The sequence below is a fragment of the Lissotriton helveticus genome, chromosome 12, assembly GCF_964261635.1.
Source record: "Lissotriton helveticus chromosome 12, aLisHel1.1, whole genome shotgun sequence".
Taxonomy (NCBI): domain Eukaryota; kingdom Metazoa; phylum Chordata; class Amphibia; order Caudata; family Salamandridae; genus Lissotriton; species Lissotriton helveticus.
In genome coordinates, this window is record NC_136073.1 from 685,059,567 (window position 1) to 685,079,374 (window position 19,808).

At 50.3% G+C, this 19,808-nt stretch overlaps 1 protein-coding gene, 1 long non-coding RNA gene and 1 pseudogene across 5 annotated transcripts in view; 2 read left to right on the forward strand and 1 right to left on the reverse strand.

Annotated features, from left to right (window-relative positions):
* Positions 1-19,808, reverse strand: part of LOC144799953 (uncharacterized) — a 924,253-nt gene that overhangs the window by 327,513 nt on the left and 576,932 nt on the right. The gene's annotated exons all lie outside the window — the stretch shown is intronic.
* Positions 1-19,808, forward strand: part of FCSK (fucose kinase) — a 1,128,763-nt gene that overhangs the window by 255,472 nt on the left and 853,483 nt on the right. The window lies entirely within an intron of this gene.
* Positions 15,652-16,398, forward strand: LOC144799274 (forkhead box protein C1-A-like; annotated as a pseudogene).

The window sequence follows — 19,808 nt, forward strand, 5'->3', positions numbered from 1 at the left end:
TCCTTCCTCACCGGCAGAACCCAGAGTGTCCGCCTCCCTTCATTCCGTTCTGAAGCCACCAAGATCATCTGTGGCGTAACCCAAGGATCATCCCTCAGCCCGACACTCTTCAACATCTACATGGCACCGCTCACCAACATTGTCCGATCGCACAACCTCAACATCCTCTCATATGTCGACGACACCCATCTGATCCTCTCCCTCACCAAGGACCCCACAACCGCCAAAAGCAACCTCCACAAAGGAATGAATTCCGTCGCCGAATGGATGAAGAACAGCAGCCTGAAACTGAACTCAGACAAGACGGAGGTCCTCATCCACGGCCCCTCCGCCTGGGATGACTCCTGGTGGCCGGCCACACTTGGAGCCGCCCCGACACCCACCGACCATGCACGCAACCTGGGGTCCATCCTAGACTCAATGCTATCAATGACCCAGCAAGTGAATGCCGTCTCATCCTCCTGCTCCAACACCCTCCGCATGCTCCACAAGATCTACAGATGGATCCCCACCGGAACCAGGACGGTCACCCAGGCCCTCGTCAGCAGCAGACTGGACTACGGCAACACCCTCTACGCGGGAACCACATCCAAACTCCAGGAACGACTGCAACGCATATAGAACGCCTCTGCATGCCTCATCCTCGACATCCCCTGCCACAGCCACATCACAGCCCACCTGAGAGATCTGCACTGGCTCCCCGTCAACAAGAGGATCACCTTCAAGCTCCTCACCCATGCTCACAAGGCACTCCACAACACCAGACCAGCATACCTCAAAAAAACGATTCACCTTCTACATCCTGAACTGACAGCTCCGCTCTGCTGCCCTCGCCCTCCCCACCATTCCAAGCATCTGCAGAACGATCGCCGGCGGCAGATAATACTCCCACCTCGCCGCCAAGACCTGGAACGCCCTCCCCATCCACCTGCGGCAGACCCAGGAAATGCTGACTTTCAGGCGACTCCTCAAGACCTGGCTGTTCAAGCAGTAGCAGCACCCACCGCGCCTTGAGACTCTCACGGGTGAGTAGTGCGCTTTACAAACGATTGATTGATTGATCCAAAGCCATGACATTGTAGGGTTCACCCATCATTTTTGTCTAGTTACAGGCACACAAATACATAGATGCACACAAACCACTTTGCAGCAGGCACTTAACCCGCTAAGCTGACTTACCTAGACCGAAGACTGTGCTATCAATGCAATGCTATTCACATAGCGTTGAGGCCTCTGCAGCTGATTCTTTAACCCATAGAGCTAACTTACAGCTATTGGAATGCGCAACCTCGACGATCCATACAGATCTCTGTAGCAGATAGCCAGATGTTTCAGTCAGACCACTGAACTTCAATGGGAGGCTCAAATCGGCTCAGTATTTCTTTGTGAGATGAACCTAGTAAGTTTAGGGCAATGTGTCACATCACTGGAATCATTTATTTTGTCACTGGCATTTTACTTTTACACAGATAACAAGTGAACCCATGTCATGTGACGCCACCATCTACTATCACTATGCATGCTGGGAGTTGTAGTTTCACTTTTACCGGAATAAATATGATTAATTCTCTTAAAGAAAAGATGAGGGGCGTGGCTTGGATGGCAACGCAGGCAGTCGCCTAAGTCCAAGAGCTGCGCAACCCCGGGAACAGAACGGCGAGCCATACAGCGAGAATAGCCCCTACCCCCACAAGAAGCTGATCGGACAGTGTGGGAACACCTGGGGCAGAAGGTGATGCGAACCACCCCCACTGCAACACCAAGAAGGAACAACAGCGAGCCAAAAGAGCTCCAGCAAGACCGAGCAGTGAGGAGGACCTAAGATGGCGGCGCTTTGAAGAAGGAGAAAGCTACGGCAACCACTGCACACCGCGCCGCCAGACCCCTCTCTGCCGCACAGCAACGAGTGGAAGCAAGAGGTGTTGTAGCCAGCAGCCTCAAAGCCACAAAAGTGGGGAAATCGACCGCAGAGCCACCTGCGTGCAAGCGACCCCCCGACAAGGCAAGAATCGAAAACGAAACTCACCGAAGCAGGGCGGCCATCTTGCGCTGCAACGCACCAGCACGAACAACAGAGGCGAACACACCGGAGGCAAACTGTTAGAGGCGCGACACCACCTCAGCCACAAAGAATCCTCTGCAATTTAAGACCCTACGGGAAACTGAACCGCTTACCTGGAAGCCAACACGGGGGGAGAGAGGCCGACGCAGGAACACGGCGGCCATCTTGAGAGGGGCGGCAGGCGGCGGCGCAGGAGGCGCGACGAGCACGCAAGGTGAGCGCGCTGGGGGGGAAGCAACCCCAAGCAACCCCAAATCCCCAAGCAAAAGGAGCAAAAAGAACAGCGGGGCCAAGCTGGAGGGCGCATACACGTGCTAAGCAGCAACACGGCGGCCATCTTGAGTGGGGCAGGAGGCGACGAAGAGGGCACAACAGGCACGGTCGCAGTAGCCGCAAGAGGGGAAAGCGACCCCGAGGCCTGTGCTGCACCACCCGGAACCCCCTGAACCACAAGGAACAAAAGAATAGCGCAGGTGGCCAGGCTGGAGGACGCTACTTAGCAACACGAAGGCCATCTTGAAAGGGGCAGGAGGCGACGCAAAAGGCATAACGTGCAAGGAAGGTGAGCAAGCGGAGGGGAGAAGCAACCCCAAGGCGTGTGCAGCGCTACCCTGCACCCCCTGAACCAAAAGGAACAAAAAGGACAGCGCAGGGGTCAAGCCAGAGGGTGCAGAAAATGCACTGATCAGCACGGCGGCCATCTTGAGAGGGGCAGGGGCGGCGCAAAAGGCACAACAGGCACGGAAGGTGAGCGCGCAAGGAGGGAGAGCAACCGCGAGGCAGGTGCAGCACCACCCTGAACCCCTGGGCCATAAGGAACAAAGGGGAGCGCAGGTGGCCAAGCTGGAGGACGCAGCAACGCGGAACAAGGAGGGGCTAGGTGGTCACACAGGTACGGCAGCCATCTTTGAAAAAGGAAGGTTGGTGGCACGCGCAATAACGCCACAGTCGTTTGGCTACGATCAATAGCGGACGACATAACGGAACACATCCTTCACTGTGGGCGGGCACCAGAGAACAACCAAGTGGTAGCGACTAAGCCGGGCAGCACCAGGGAAGACGGCACAGTCAAGCGCAACCGCCAGGACAGCCAGACGTTACCACGGAGCAGACCTCTAAGCGCCTGGGGCCAAACTGAACGAGCGTAGCCTAACAATAAGCCACAAGTGAGGCCCCCAAAACACCGCAAGTCAGTCAGCAGTAAGGAGCAAGTTTTCAGTGCCAACATAGCAAGAAGGCTTACCTCACACAGCCAATACCGCAGCAGCAGCAGGCACAGTGTGGCAAGCAACAGCAGTGTTCAGAGGAGTCCTGGCGTCCGGCAAAACAAGAACCAGGACAGTAAGGTGGCCTAGCAGGTTCACCTTCGGCGGCAACACAAGGGACAAAGACATCACACCACTAAACAGCAGCCCACATCAAGAGAATGAATAGACGGACCAACAGAAGAAGGACAGGCTGTCTATTTACCTGGAAAGAAGAGGTTTTGCTAAGATGACCGGCAGAGACGACAAATCTGCCAACGACAATAAAAAACTAAGGAAGGATCTGGCAGAATCGCCTATCAAAAATAAAAACAACCACAACATTGATGCAGCGATGGAAACGCTCCTCAAAAAGATAACGGAAGCCAACGACCTAGCCAAGGCCACTAAGAACTCCATGGACAATGTTCAGCTAGAGCTCACTGCAATACGAGCAGACCAGAACAGAATCGCCAGCAGAGCAGGTGAAGCAGAGAGGAGAATTAGCGATATAGAGGATAGAACAGCCAGCACAGACAGAGATGTACGCTATGTCTCCAAGATATCCAGTGACCTTCAGAGAATGTTTGCGGAACAGGAGGACAGAAACAGGAAAGGGAATATCAGGATCCTGGGGGTGCCAGAAGGCGAGGAAGAGGCCGCAGGGTCGTGTGCAGCAATGCTAGAAACCCTAATCCCCAAACTGACAGGCCTCAACTTCGAAAGGAACTTCGAGATAGACAAGGCATACAGAGTACCGGCGATGAAGCAGCAGCAGACGAAAGGTCTGAGAACAATCATTTGCAAGCCCCTGCGAGCAAACCATACCGACGAAATGGGGAGCCATGCGGCACGGACAATCATAACCTTGTCGAGTCACCTATTCTCTTTTTCCTTCTTTCTGTCCTATTACACACCCCAGTCCCCAAGTACACCCGGGGGGGGACCGCATTTGCGGGGCGGGAGGCAACCTCTGTGGACCCAAATCTGCCACCATGGCCCAACTCTAGCACAGGCGCAGGCACAAGCGAAACACACAAACCACCCTGACTACACCCACCACACAGTCCCTAGCGCAAATAGCGGCAGATATCAAGATTGTATCCCTAAACGTCAAGGGCCTTAACCACCCCGTTACGAACGCCGGAAGACACTAGAAAATGTAAATAAACTCAAGGCCGACATATATGTCCTCCAAGAGACCAGAGTCTCGGTAGAGGACGCAAATCGACTCGGGGCAAACTGGATAAGTGAGGTGGTATGCTCACCAGCCGTAAACAAGAAGGGAGGAGTGATTACCATCATCAGCAAGAAAGCAAAGTTCAGGGTACACGACCACCAAGCAGACACAAAAGGCAGAAGGTTACTCACTTGTATCAAAAGAGAAGAAGAGACTATACACATAGCCAACATCTATGGCCCGAACTCGACAGACAAAAAATTCTGGGAAGAGGTAGGAAGCGAACTCAGCGACATCCCACCAGGGGAGCTGCTAATCACAGCAGGGGACATGAACCAAGCGATGGACAACGCCACGGACAGACATCCACCCAGGCCCAGCCACACAACCCAAGAGCAAACAACACTCAAAAACCTATGCGCCAAACTAGCACTGTCAGACCCATGGAGACTACAACACCCCAGCGCCAGAGAATATACATTCTACTCGCACCCACACAATTCATACAGCAGAATTGACTACATACTCATGTCCGCCACCCACACACACCTGACTGAAACAACGGAAATAGGCCCCATAACAATTTCAGACCACGCTCACATCTCCCTCTCCATGTATTTGAGCTTGTAAAGCGCACTGCTACCCATCCGTAGGTTTTCTTGCGCTTTATAACTCTGGGGAACCCGTCCTGGCTTTCCCTGTGGGATGGTCCCTGCTGGGAGTCCCCAAGGTGGAGCCAGGCATCCCCGGAATTGATAGGGCCGTTGTGGTGATTAGGCAAGCTAATGCCCAGAGTTGCCGAGTGGAACCCCTGATTAGAGTAAGCACCGAAGCGAGAATTATCGAGTCCGCTGACCCAAGTCCACGAGCCTGCCGCGTCGGGAATTGAACCCTGGTCCCGGGCCGACTTCTGCTCCCGGGTCTGCCTTCTCTAACCAGTGAGCCACACTACTCCATAAGCGGGAAACACAACGAGAAGCCAAACCGTAGCTGGCGCCTCAACAGCGACATACTAGATAACCCAACTAACATAACTGAGGTAGAAGAGGGATTAAGGAATATCTAACCTTCAACGACACTGCAGACACTTACACCATTACCCTATGGGAAGCACTAAAAGCCACAATAAGGGGGAAGCTCCTGAGCATCAAAGCCAGGATGAACAGGAGCAGGAACAAAAAAATCACAGAACTGGAGAGCCAGATAATGGAACTAGAAAGGAACCACAGCGCGAACCTGGTAGACAGGAACACCCTCACCACACTCACAAAGAAGTACGAACTGAACAGGATACTAAGTGAAAGGGCAAACACGTGGATTAACAAATACAAATCCATCAACCTATGCTTAGCAAACAAAGCAGGCAGGGCCCTAGCAGGATACCTGAAAGCCAAACAAAGGCAGCACTCGGTCGCAGCGATCACAGACAAAAACAACAATACCCACACAGCCAACAAGCTAATCCTGGAAACCTTCAGGGGTTTCTACAAGGAACTGTACACAGCGGACAAATCACTAGGGGCAGACGGTGGCACAAACTTGCTAGACAAACTTGACCTGCCCAAACTAAGCAATGAACAAAGAGACTCACTAGAGCAGGATATAACTGGAGCCGAGGTGGGAACGGCTATAGACTCGCTGAAACCAAATAAAGCGCCAGGGCCGGACGGATTCACGGCGGCATTCTATAAAGAGTTTCAACCCCTGCTAAAAGATACAATGGTCAGAGTCTTCCAGACATGCGCAGACAGGGGCAGTATGACTAACTCGATGGCAGAGGCAAACATCATCGTCATCCCCAAAGAGGGGAAGGACCCACAGTTCCTGCAAAATTATCGCCCAATCTCGCTAATAAACGTAGATTGCAAAATCTACGCAAAAGTAACGGCTGCAAGGCTAAACACATATCTACCTCACCTCATACATAAATCGCAAGTAGGCTACCTAAATAACAGACTCTCACAGGACAATACCAAACTACTCTGTCACCTCATAAACCGCACAGCAAACAACATGGAGAAGGCAGTCATGATTGCGCTTGACGCAGAAAAGGCTTTCGATAGAGTCTCGTGGCCCTTCCTCGACCAATGCATGCTCAAATTCGGACTAGGGGACAAATACCGGGGTATGGTCATGTCACTCTACAAAAATCCCCGTGCACGAGTGGTGGTCAACACAGCCACGTCGGCGACATTCTCCCTGGAAAGGGGGACGAGGCAGGGCTGCCCATTATCACCGGGACTATTCCTACTCGCACTAGAACCACTCCTCTACATGATCAGGAACAACCCGCTAATAACAGGAGTACAAGTAGGAGGACAAGCCTTCAAGTTGGCTGCATATGCCGACGATATCCTGATCACCACATGCGACCCAGAAACATCAATAGAGGCTCTGATGCATACCATTGAGGAGTATGCACAGGTCTCCGGATATAAACTAAACCGCGATAAATCAGAGTGCAAACCGATGAACTGCCACACAACAAGGACAGTCCTAGGTACGTCCGGACTTGCGTGGCAAACAAAACCCCTGAAATACCTGGGCCTCCTCTTTGGAAGAGACCTTAGGTCAACCCTAGACCACAACGAGGAGGCAATGCTAAGGAAGATCAGGAGCAAGCTAGAAGCCTGGAGTCCCAAATTCATCAGCTGGTGGGGCCGAGTCGAGACGATCAAGATGATGATCACACCAATGCTAAACTATCTGCTGAGCTTGCTGCCACTAACACTGACTTCAGACTTTCACAAGAATATAGACAAAGCAATCAACTCATTCCTCTGGGGGGGGCAAAAGGGCCAGAATCAGCCTATCAAAGCTTAGACTAAAGAAAGACCAAGGTGGGCTGAACCTTATGAATTACAAGGCCTTCCAGATGGCATGCCTAGCTAAACAGGGCATACACTGGATCTCCCCGACACCAGAGTACGTGCCGGTCTGGCTCGACCTGGAAAGATGCATCCTGGGGGGAGCAGACCCAATCATGGCGCTAACGGCCAACAGACACCCAGAAGCAAAGAATGCAATCATCAGGAACACAAAGACGGCACTACTTAGAGTAGATAGAGAACTGGGGATCAGCATCAAAGGCTCCAAATGGGAATCAATATGGTACAACTCCAAGGTAACATACAAAGGGAGGATACTAGAGAACGAAGAGTGGTATAGCAGAAGCATCATGACGCCGTTCCAACTAGAGCTGGGCAGCAACCCACTCACATTTGAAGCACTGCAGCGCACGCACAAACAACCAAACAAGGAGTTCTATGAATTCCTCAGGATCAAGGCGGCCATCACCAAAGCCAACCTCTCAAAACACATACCAGCCATCATACGGTACTCACAAAATCTAAACAAGATAGGCCACCAAACCGCTTACATTTACAAACTCATCACACCACGCACCACAACACTAAACAACAAAACACTAACATTCTGGGAAGGGGAGCTACAGAGACCACTAAACGAAGATGAAAGGGCCAGATTATAGACCTCAGCATCCAAAAACAAGATAACCCCACAACTATCCCAAACTAAATACTGGCTATTACACAGACTACACTGGACCCCGGCCAAGCTAGAAACAGTAGGAGCTAGGGAGAGCGACACCTGCTGGAACTGCCACAAGGCTAGGGGAGACCTGGCTCACGTCCTATACGACTGCCCCAAGGTCAAGGTTTTCTGGCATAAAGTATACGATCTCATAGACACGCTTACAGGATGCCACATACAACGAGGCCTAGCAGGCATAACCATGGCCTTCCTGGCCGCAGAGCTTGACTCCAAGGAGAACCGCGAACTAGTTGACGTTTTGCTAACGGCAGCCGCCAAAACAATTCTAGGGAACTGGAAGAACACGAGCAAAGCCACGTTCAAACGTTGGTTCAACTGGATAACATTTCTACGAGGGGCAGACAACATCACCGCCAATCACCAGGTCGCGAATCACACGGCCAGAGATGATATGTGGGCGGCCCTGGATGCCCATTTGGAGCGATAAACCTCCCCCCCCCCTCTTTTTCCTCTTCTCTCGCTCTCTTTTCCTTCTCTCTCGTGCTCCACCACAAGCCAGACAGTATACATGTCGTAACAGCCAAGATTTGTGACAAATGTTTTTGGGTTTCGCCTGCCGAAGGCTGCGCTCTGCGCAGCTTTTCAGCGCAGGTGAAATCCTATGTCGACAATAAGGACTTCTGGAACGTCCCCCGGCTCTCATTGGCTAGCTCCATAAATGGAGGCTAGCCATTGAGTGCCGGATCTGTCCATCAAGGCCGGACCAGATTCGGGGGCGTTCCGGAGATTTTTTCCCAGGGCGGAGTTACGTTTTTTCCCGTTCCCTCCCCTTTCACTGAAAGTGAATTCAGATGCGCTGTCCATTCCCGCCCCCTCCGTGTGCCTTTCCGCCCCCCTCGCTGTCCTGTGCACGTTTCCTGCCGTCCGTGTCCTCTCCCGCCCCCTCCCGCCGTCCGTGTCCTCTCCCGCCCCCCTCCCGCCGTTCGTGTCCTCTCCCGCCCCCTCCCGCCGTCCGTGTCCTCTCCCGCCCTCCTCCCGCCGCCCGTGTCCTCTCCCGCCCCCTGTGTCCTCGTAGGTGCTTGTTTCAACAGAGATCCAAGTCTCCTTTCTTTATCCATCGCGCTGCCTTTCCTCTATGTTCATGCCCTTACCAGCTCTGGTAATTGAGCAGCTGACAGCTGGTGACCCGGTTCTGTCTGTAGCCGTCAAAGGAAGTGACGCCTGGCCGCTTCCGGCTTCGGCCTGCAACAGTCTGTTTTCATAAGATGGCGCCCCTAGACCTGGATAAATATGTGGAGATTGCGCGGCAGTGCAAGTACCTGCCCGAGAACGACCTGAAGGTGAGGTGCCCGGGAGTCCCTGTGGAGGTGTGGGTTCGTGGCGGCAGGGATTGAGCGGGTGGAGCTGGGGTTAGGAGAGACACCCCAATAGGGAATGATTTGGTGGCAGGAAAGTGACGAGTGTCTGCATGCATAACGGGCTGGTGATGGGTACTTGAGGGTCCCTACAGCATCAGTGAAGTGGGGTTCTTGCTTTGGTATAGATCCTGTGAATGGATGGATGTAGACTACAGGGCATCTCTGTTGCCCTAGGAGTGGACTGGATGGTGGCGAGAAGAATATCCCGGTGTCATGTTCATATTCACCCTTCAAGTGAATGGCCAGGTAGCTCTCCCTGATCACTAGTCACTTGGTATATGAGGAGCAGGGTCACAGTCTTCTTGAGCGGCAATCAATGAAAGTGGAATGCCCAGCCGCTCCGGTCTTCAAGAACAGAGTAGTCTGCGGTCACTGCTGATCTCACCTGGGATAGTAAGGGCCATCATATGAATGAGGATAGTAGAGCTGATCTGTTACAAGTAGATTGGCAGTAGTCTGCAGAGTATTGTAAGGAGTTTGAAACGCCCCTGTGACTGTTCTCGTATGAGTGTTATCTCCCTATTGTAGGCAGTAAGGGACAAGGTTTTAAGTGGGATGTAAAAAGTGGATTCTGTAAAAGGGGTGTAATCAGAGGCGTGGTCTATGCAGTTTAGTGTGGGTGTAGGTTCTAGGCTGATATATAATTGGCTCCTTTCAAATTGTGCTGTTGAAGTTGTACACGTTTACTATGATGGCATGCTATCGACACTGCTGTTTCTAATGTGTTTCGAAAGTAGTCACATTTGGTTTAAAAAATGGTGTTTGGCTAAAAACATGTGAAGTACAACCATGTGCTTCCCGGAGAGGATGTGGCACTAGAGCTGCCGAATTGGGAACCAGTTCTAGTCCTGGCGTCAGCACAACATCCTGTAATTTTTGGCAACCACTTAATCTAACCGTATCTGTAAAAGAAAAAAAGTGTACTTGTATAATGTAACTGGTGCTCATGTAAAGTGCTCGGGTCGCGTTCGTGATATATAACACTACAAAAAAAGAAACAATAGATGACACCTGACCAGTATTTTGAATCTCTTTTTAGCTTTCTTTTATTGCTTCCAGACCTATCACAGTGTAACAAACATTCACCTAAAACAAAACAGGCCTATTAGCTTTGCCAGTGCTTGTTGACAGCATCAGCTAAATTAGTAACAATAATTTTTTTGTGAATAATTAGAATTGAAAATGTTTAACTTTGAAAATGAGACTGTGAACTGAACATTACTAACATCTGGGAGAAAGTCTGTCACTCCCGTTCTTCACTTTCCACCACTTTTCTCTGCAGTCTCTGTTTAACATCTTAAGCCCCTCTTCCCCCATATATGTGTGAATCCTCATGTGGATATCTGGCACCTCCTCTCTTACCTCGTCAGCAAGCTCGTTTCGCTGTTCCCAGCATGTTCTTCCTTGCATCTCCTTCACTTCACCACACACAGTACACCCACTCATCTCTAAGTACAGCTTTTTCTTTTACTTCCTGTAAATATTTCAACAGCTGAGTATCGCCTTCACAAACTTTAACATATAATCGCAGTTAAAACTGTTACTCTTGACTTTTGCTCTGTGCAGTATGCAGAGAGGCCGACCATTGGATGAACATGTATGACCTCCAGCAGGCACTGTGAGAAGCTCCTAGCGTTTACCTTACCGTTTTTTACATTCATTGTTCAGAAATCGCCAGTGTTTTTGCCAGTAAAGTTAAGGACCTGAAAACTGGGACTAACGATAGTGACCCATTTCCGCGTTCGTTTTTAAATACTGTTGGATTGTAGATCTGGATGTACCTTCCCCTCTTAAAGCCCAGAGAAGCAACATCTATACAGTTAATCCTCCCACAATCTCCCCCTAATGTTGTTCGTGCGGACATGTCCTCTGTAGACTTACTGTGAATCATCTAATTTTTGACATTTTACGTAGTATTCAATGGTACACCCTGCATCTCAGAATCATTAATTTAAGGAATGTCAAGATTCCTCTTCTTTACGTAAAGAATGGCAACGCCTTTAGGTTTGATTTGCAGTTTGAGTCCTGACTACATTATAAAAAAAAAATTGCAGTAATAACATCAAAAGAATGGTTGCTTTCTTTAAAGTGTGTAATGTGGCAAGATTAAGTTTTCTTTTGTGGCTCTGGGTGTGCGTGTGTGTGTGGCTGTGTGTGTGTGGCTGGCTCTGGGTGTGTGTGGCTGGCTCTGGGTATGTGTGGCTGGCTCTGGGTGTGTGTGTGTTTGTGTGGTTCTGGGTGTGTGTGTGTGTGGTAGTAATTGCTGTCTGCTGTCGTCCGTAGGGTACAGTAGGTCTCGGATTTGCGAGAGATTAAGCTAATGGCAATGTAAATGACAATGCCATTTATTTATCTGTTTTCAAAACCAACACATAAATACAAATTTTGTCATTTACAATGCCAATAGCTCTAACTTTTCCAAAGGCGAAACCATTGCATTGTAAATGCTTGTTATCTTTGTATATGCCAAATTTACTTCAATAAAAATATTTTGAGATAAAAAAAAAGAAAAGATAATACTTTTCGATAGACCACGGGTTCATTCAACTACATACAAAATAGTGCTGAAATATTGCAAAAAATAACGTGTTTGTCGGGCAAGTGGGTAATGTGAGAAATGTTCAGTGGCCTACCGCAAAATACCATCATGTATAAACGAATAGCGGGTTTAAAAGATGTGGCCGAGTAACTGGCTTGAGGAGCTGGTAATGGAACATAGGGAACCAGGGTCTAATCTCGACCTCAGCTCAACACCTTGGGATCCGGGGCAGCTAACTTAATCTCCTTGTGCTTACTGTAGTGAGCCAACCGGGGTTTTCCAGCGAGGCGACGCTGTTGTGGGGCGGGGGGGGTCAGCAAGTTTACTAAAAAGTTGAAGTATACCCACGGATGTGTGCTGTGGTGGGAATTGCCTATGAGGTGGATCCCCTGGGGGCACAGCGTTGGCATCATCCCCCAAAGCAGGTTGGGTGTGCAATGGGGTTGGGCGGGCTTGCAACCCTCTGCACTGCTGCACTTACAGTATCAAAGTCGTATGCCCTTGTGGTTTGTACCTGTCCGTGTTCCCTTCGCTGTTGTTGCTTTCCTCTGCCCTCAGTTAAATTGTCAAATAGATCGAAGCCGATGGAGGTGGTGTGACACACAGGAGTGCCACCCGCAGTCATCAAACTGGATGTTGCCAGGCGAGGGGGTACTCCTTGGCGAAGTCTCATTCACTGTGAGGTGGACCCCAGTGAGCTACTTGGTGCAAAGGTAGGATTGTTGATTGGCAGACAAACAAGTGCATGCAGGAGGCAGGGGCAGGAACTGCAGCAGGAGGGGAGCGCCACTTGTTGGAAACAGGGACATCTTAAGGATTTTGGGGGGCCTGAGCCATGGCGGCTGACTCTGTACTTGGTGGGAGTCATGAAATAAGGAAAAAAAACATATCTTCTTCGCCGCCGCCGCACGTCTCTCCTTCATCCTTGCTTTTTGCCACAGGAATCTCCCAGACTCTCCAGCCAATCACTACCCTGCAGTAGCAGCATCGTGATTGGTCTGAGCGGCCTGTTTGGTCACTGTTTGTCCTGCCCAAGAGGGCCGGCCAAGGTGTCATGCAAACCACTCCTGCTCACTCTGACAGCGGTGAGCCCAGCTCTGCCCTGCCTAACCTGGCTGGAGTCCCGCAAAGAAAGAAAAACTAAATAATAATAACTTCTTGTTGTTATCATTTTCTTTTGCACTGCTCAACGAGCAGTGGGGCGACACTCCTCCACCTTAGTGGATTAGCTGCCACTGGCCCTGAGCAAAATGTATTTTGGAGGCCCCTGTTCAAAATTGCTTTGAATGTATGATCCATTACGAGCTATTTTATGCCGTCTTTTGCCAGGTCACTGACAGTGAACAGGCACACTCCTCCAAATTCTAAATGTGTTTACATCTAATACTCAGGGATGGTGATGTGTGTTTTCAGTATTGTAACACAGCAGTTGCTCACTAACTTTACTGGAAATAATCTCTGACACTCTCCCATTTCTCATATATGAGGGCTTGTCTTGATTTAAAAGAAACTTTTTAGTATGGATGTTGCATGAAATATAAACACAACATTTCTCTGGAAAATGTCTGTAATAGACTCATGCATCACCCACATAAAAAATAATCAAAGGAATACAGTAATTAAAACAATCAGTTTAAGAATTATTAAAGGTCACAGTGAAAGATTCTCTGAAGAACAGAGCTGGTTCTAAACGGGCTCCTGAAAGGCTGGGGCCTGGGCCAGAGCCCACGTTGCCTATACCTTAAAATGTCTCTAACTGGAAAGCAGGCATGGCACTTGCTTGGTGCGCTTCCGCGCAGGAGGCTGTGCGGCAGAATGTTGCGGCAGTCAATGTCGTCCTCTTGAGGAGCAGGGCCGCAGACGGGGCCGGAGGGCACAGCCAACTCCAAGAACCAAGCTTTGGCCAGGATCGACAAGCAGGTGGACCACCTGGGCGGCGATGAGAGCAGTCGACATGTGGGAGCAAGGCCGTGCAGAAGCTGCTGGGTTCTGGAGCTGACCGGAAGAAGGGTAGCAGACAGCAGGTGCTACTGCAGTGGCGGCTTCTCTGCTAAGGCGGAGGAGCGTCATCTCACAGCTATTTGAGCAGTGTGAAAAATAAAAATAAACTGATAATAACAAGTAGTTATTATCATTTTTCTGTGCAAGATAGGAGCCTGGTCGGGGATTGGTTTGCACTCCCTAAGTGCGCATTAATGTTTGGGCGGCCTTCTTCATGAGCACTTAGCATGTTCTCCACCTGTCTATGTTTCATATGCAGTCTAGGCCCCTATATTTTATATCCTTTGGCCAGAGGAGGTACTTAGTGGCAGCCTAGGACAACACCCCTGGTGCGCAGCGTGAAAGGCAGTTGTTACAGCCTTAACAAGCATAACCCCATGCAGCTGAAGTCAGGGCAGTGGGCTAATGTCAGAGGCAGAATGACAATGGGCTGCTCCTCTGTGACTCTCACATTATGAGGTGTGCCTGCCTCCGTCCAGGTGTGACAGAGGCTTCAAAGACCTGCTGACGGGAAGCCATTAGCATTTACTTTTCAGAGGCCTGCCGCACTGGAGAGGACTGGAGCATTGGGTGGTGGGGTTTGTGAGAGCCAGCAAGGAAGCGCCTCAGTTTTTAGGTCGAGGTAATATCCGGTCTGCCGAAGGCAGAACCGGAAGTACCGAGATCTTATTTTGCTTAGATGGCTATTTCTCCCGCCTCCTCTTTTTGCCTCTCCTCTATTGGCTGGCTCCCTAAACGGAGGCCAGCCATTGGAGGAGAGAGCCGTCCCTCCAAATAGGCTCCGTCTTTTTCAGATTCGGGGGCGTGTTCCTTGCTGTTCTTTCCACTTTTTTCCACGCCTCTTTTGAACAGCAGAACACGCCCCCGAATCTGAAAATGGCGGCGCTTTTCTTTATGCCATTTCGCGACGACCGCCACACCAAGAAGTCGCCGAGTCCTCGCCCCTGCTGCTGCATTACTGCAACAGAGCTCGCACTGGCCGGGGAGTTAGGCGGAGGCAGCCCGGCCCAGACAGAAGACACGCACAGGATCGCAGGTACGGAGCGGGAGCCAGAGCGCACAAGCAGCAGCCCCACTACACCCCGTCCTGCAGCTCGCACAGCCTGCACTCCCCATGGCCACCAGCGCCGTGCTGAGCATGTCCTCCCGGCTGGGCCCGCAGCGTCTCTACCCGGGAATGCACCAGGAGGAGCCTCCCGTTTTCGCCCAGCTCAAACCAGTGCAGCCGTGGAGCCGCATAATAAAGTCCTAAGCCTGGTGACGGATGCTCAAAAGTTCAGCCGTTTTTTTTGCCCTCATCTCTCTCTTCCCGATGCATCCCGGAGCAGGCAGCGCCTGTGGAAGGCTGGCACACAGACACTGACACATGCCACAGGGAGCTGAGCGCAGTGCCCAGCCCCAGAAACCGCACAGAAACTTTCCCAAAACTTTTCCTATGCAAGTTTTTCTTCCCTCTCTTGCGCGTCTTCTCCACCCAGAAGAGTTAGTCCAAGTGCGCAAACAAGGGACTGGAGCTGAAGCGATGAGGCCCGAGGAAGGGCGTAGGGTCGGCAGGCTCCGCCCCCCCCACCCTGGACTGTCACCCCGCTGCCCTTGAAGAGGGCTCCGCAGAGGCTCGGGGGGGCCGAAGAGAGGTTCCCCCACCATAAGACAAACTGCTCTGGAGAGGAGAGGGTGAGCTGCCCCCCGCGGCCATGCAGGCACGCTATTCCGTGTCCAGCCCCAGCCCCCTGGGGGTGGTGCCCTACCTGAGCGGCGAGCAGAGCTACTACCGGGCGGTGGTGGGCTACACGGGCATGGCAGCGCCCATGAGCATGTACTCGCAACACGAGCAGTACACGGGGGGCCGCCGCCGCCGCCGCCCATGCAGCCCGAGGACATGGTGAAGCTGCCCTACTCGTACATCGCGCTCATCACCATGGCCATCCAGAACGCGCCCGACAAGAAGATCACCCTGAACGGCATCTACCAGTTCATCATGGAGCGCTTTCCGCAACAACAAGCAGGGCTGGCAGAACTCCATCCGCCACAACCTCTCGCTTAACGAGTGCTTCGTCAAGGTGCCCCGCGACGACAAGAAGCCGGGCAAGGGCAGCTACTGGACGCTCGACCCCGACTCTTACAACATGCGCGAGAACGGCAGCTTCCTGCGCCGCCCCCCCCACACACACATAAAGAGCAGAGCAGCACAGACCTCGCATCTCCACACACCTCTTTTGCGCTCAGCAGTCTGCGCTGGAACCACACGCGCACAAACACACACCACCCTCCACTCAACAATGAACCGGCTGGGGCTGCCAGCGCTTCGATGCTGCAGCAGGTCAGTAGCCGCTAGAAGAGGGTGTGCGGTGGGTGAGGTGGGCAGGCAGGGCTTAGTGTGGATGCTGTGTGGTGCTTGGAACGGGCGTGAGAGGTCGGCGTGGTACTGCATAGGAGTTTAACGGTGTGCGGCGTACTTAGCAGTACCATTAACGCTATAAAACAAAAAATATATATAGCGCTTCACACGACACGTCTAGGTTTCTAAGCGCTCTAAATAAAACGTGTTGCTTTACTAATTGAATGGAACTCATACCAGTGAGCAGTTATGCAGGAGGCATGGGGTTGCAGGGTGCAATGTAGAGTTTAGGATTTTTTTATTTGTGTGATAAGCAGGTTTATTAATTGAATGCAGGAGGATTATAGCAGTGCGGTCCAACGTGTGATTGTTTGGAAGTGGTTTTCTCTCGTGGTGTAGAAGATTTGGGGTGAGCGTAGAGTGGTTAAAGGGGTTTACAGTGCATGGAGGAGTTGGGACAGTAGGCAGGATATGTGTTAGCATAGTCTGTGTGTGGCGCTCGGTCTGTGTGTGTGTGTAGTCTGTGTGGCGCTCTGTCTGTGTGTGTGGCGCTCTGTCTGTGTGTGTGTGACGCTCTGTCTGTGTGTGTGTGTGTGTGTGTGTGTAGCGCTCTGTGTGTGTGTAGCGCTCTGTGTGTGTGTGTGTGTGTGTAGCGCGTAGCGCTCTGTGTGTGTGTGTGTGTGTGTGTGTAGCGCTCTGTGTGTGTGTAGCGCTCTGTGTGTGTGTGTGTGTGTGTAGCGCGTAGCGCTCTGTGTGTGTGTGTGTGTAGCTCTGTGTGGATAGCTTTTTTTGTAGGTGGCTCTATGTGTGGGTGACTGTCTGTGTGAGAGTGGCTCTGTGTAGGTGGCTCTATGTGAATGACTGTGGGTGGCTCTGTGTATGTGGCTCTGTGTGGGCGTAAATGCAATAGGTCATGCATTTGCGAGCGATTAAGCTATTGGCATTATAAATGACAATGCCATTTATTTAACGATTAAGCTATTGGCAATGTAAATGACAATGCCATTTATTTATGATTAAAAAAAAAAGTCATGAGCAATGCCAATAGCTCTACCTTTAATAATGCCGAGACCATTGCATTGTAAATGCTTGTTTATCCTCCTTCACTGCATGCAAGCAGCGGAGATAAGTGAGTCTCTGCTCTTCTCCTTTGTCCACCAGATAACAATTACTGCAGTCAACAGGGTCAGGTTGTGGACTTAGTTGCCTTTGAAACTAGGAAACCAGGCTCCAGTCCCAGCGTCAGTTCGATATCCTGTGGTTCTGGGCAAATAACTTCATCTACATGAACCTAAAAAAATTAATAACACCCTCTGTAATGTTATCTGGTGCTCAGGTAAAGCGCTCCAATGCCTCTGGGTCTAGTTCATGCTATATAAAAACTGTATGTAAGGAAAATGACACTATTCTTTGCTTATTTTTGCATTTACGCACCAGCATCATTCCCTTCCTCAGAATTTACACATGATGCTAGCCACAAGTAAAACAAAAAACACAGATGCACCGTTCACCAGTCTCTGAACATTGATTGGAGGCCCCTCTTTGAGTAGTGCAAAAAAATAAAATGAATATCATAAAAAGTGAGTATAAAAGACATATCATGTTTCCCAGTAACCATTAATCAAAACTTCCACAGCAAACGTATGAATAAAAAACACAATTAAAAGTGAGTTCCTAGTATTTTTGATAATTGTGTGCTTCTAAATTATATTTTTTTTCCTTGGAAAGTTAATTTCCTATTGAAGTACTGGCCCTATAAGCATTAACATACTTTTATTACCTCAAATGTTTGGGATCAATTAGCTCCATTATCCTAACTAAGCAGTGCATTATGAAAGGTTGCAATCTGTGCATGTAGGCCGCTTTTATTTGGCTGCCCGGGCCGAATTGGGGCCCCAATCCAACCCTGCTTGGTTTTGCATCCGGGTGAGGGCCTCCCTAGATAGCCCGGCTCACTACGCCTAAAACGTATGTACTAATGTAGTCCGGTTCTTTTGTGATGCCCCCTAACGCCCTTGGGCCAGGACGCGCTCTACAAAATTGCAACAAGTGAATAAATGACATAAGTGGATACGCTGAGGCAAGTTGCCTGTTATGACGTTGTTGTCTGGCAGCATGGCCGCACGGAATATCTTTTCAGCAATTCGCTGGTAAGTTATCCGAGAGCGTAAAAGCGGGCTGCGAGTCCCGCCAGAGCTCTGGCGACGCTCTGTTTTCACAGCTGTCTCTGTAACCCTGCGCAGAGCCAGTCTGCGGCGGGGTTTGAGGCCTGGCCCGAGGTCACTCAGAACCAACACCACGGAACAGAGCGAAGGGTGTTTTAGGGCTTAATTGCAGGCCGCGGCTGCACATGTTAATATGTTCGTTTCATCGCTTCCCACGGCCTTTAGTCCGGGTTCTGCTCCTGGGAAATCGGAGACACCAGGCGGAATATTTACAAATGACACATACGCAGTCATTTCTTTTAAACCCGTGCTTTCAACGCTGCCTGTACAGGCCATAGGGGCGTAACGAAGGGGGGGGGAGGGCTCTCGACCCTTCAGTGGGGCCCCATTCCTCCTATGTCAATGATAATGTGCGACAGTGCGAGATATTACCAGGGCTTTAAGTGAGCCGGATCCTACCGGTGCTCAGCACCCGCAGTTCTCAAGCAGGTGGCGAGAGGGGTCCCTATGGGGCTCTCCGTTTGTGCCCTCACCATCAGGGTGAAAAATAAATCTTACCTCTGCAGCAGTGCCACCCTGCACTGCCTTTGAGGTAACTTCAAAGAGACTTGTTATAGAACTTTCACAGTCTCATCATTTCAGAACTGAAGTATTTTCAATGATATATACAACTAAGCCATAGTTGCTGCTTATTTATCTTATGCAACAAACAACCATTGACAAAGTCAATTGTCCTGGCTTGTTGTAGGTGTAATGTTACTTGTTGTATGATGTCTGGGTACATTGACAAAAGTAGCAAAATACCAGTGGAGGCACACTTTGCTAATCACAGATTTTTAGCTTAGGTGTTTATATGCCACGCTCTTAATGATAGCGACCACGACGCTTTGAGAGACCCCAAAGTTTTTCATCACACTTAAAGCCCTGGAAATTACGCCACTGACTGACTATCCATTTCACCTACAAACATGCCACTAGATATAATTTAGTCAGGAACTCCCAATGTTTGAAGCCAAAAATGTCTTTTGGCTGCCTCCTGAAATTGCCTCGTTTTCAATAGAAGTCAATGGGGGAATTAGAGTCTTCCGAATGTTTTTTTTTTTTTTTTAAATCTCCCACATTTTTCTTAATAAAATGTTGGCTTGTGTGCACCTATCCACAGGGCCATTTGAATTATGCAGCAATCATGGGCCAAATTATGCAGCAAAGGAGAGACAAATTATGCAGCGGTTATGTGATTAAAAGAAAAATCTGCGGCCCATTCAGCAACAGTAATTACTAGCCACTTTTCCTTTATTCAGACTAAAAAGACAGTGTCATAGAAACTACTTAAATGTATTAATAAACA